Raw genomic sequence first — 944 nt, 5'->3', positions numbered from 1 at the left:
AATCCAGGGAGTCAATGCCCTCGGCTGGGCCATCCCTCCCTTCATTATCCTGGCTGCGAGTACCACCTCGCGAACTGATATACCGATCGCAACCTCCTGGCCGACTGGCGTAGCGCAACTACCCACAATGGCTGGACTACTATTGCGGTAGGCCTGGATTGCATCAAGCACTTCGACTACCATACAGCGCCCCGGACAAAGGGCAAATACCAGTTATTGATCCTCGACGGCCACGAAAGTCACTACTCCACCGAATTCGAGCGCTACTGCCAGGAGAACAACATCATTATACTCTGCATTGCCTCCGCACTCTTCCCACCACCTTCAGCCACTCGATGTCGGCTGCTTTGGACCGCTGAAGCAGGCTTATGGTCGCTAGGTTGATGACTTGATGCGCATGCATATCAACCACATTAGCAAGCTCGAGTTCCTCTGTGCCTTCCGCGAGGCGTTCTTTGCCTCTATGACAGAGAAGAATATACGAGAGCCGAGGACCTTCTATAGCTAAGTTTCCTCTGGGATCCCGTTATCCGAACACCGAAAGGAGCAGTCACCGGAGCCCTACAAGGGCAGCAACAAGGCTAACGTCGACCATCGATCACTTCTAGACTTCGGCGGACCTACAAACGGTATACTATAGCGAGGGGTGCCGTGGCAAGTCGGACCATTACCCATAGGTGCTTGAAGTAGGAGAAGGGACCGGACCGAGGCTAGCGGAACAGCTGGGTAGAACTGGAGGAGGATAGATATGAAGGATGAACGTAGAGTCAGAGCTCCTTCATAAAGCCATCGGCCTTATAAATTCAGGGCCGAACCGTCTAATAGCCGGAATCCAGCCGGTCGACGGGCTAAGCAAGGCCTTTCACGATCTAATCGACTAGCTGACCTAGGTCGCGGGTGAGAGTACCTCTCAAAAGAAGGCAAATTACGGTTATAGCTCTCCC

This window comes from Parathielavia appendiculata, assembly GCF_033297405.1.
Source record: "Parathielavia appendiculata strain CBS 731.68 unplaced genomic scaffold N657scaffold_35, whole genome shotgun sequence".
In the NCBI taxonomy this organism is placed as follows: domain Eukaryota; kingdom Fungi; phylum Ascomycota; class Sordariomycetes; order Sordariales; family Chaetomiaceae; genus Parathielavia; species Parathielavia appendiculata.
The sequence above is the reverse complement of the archived record's forward strand: the minus strand, read 5'-3'. Positions refer to the sequence as shown.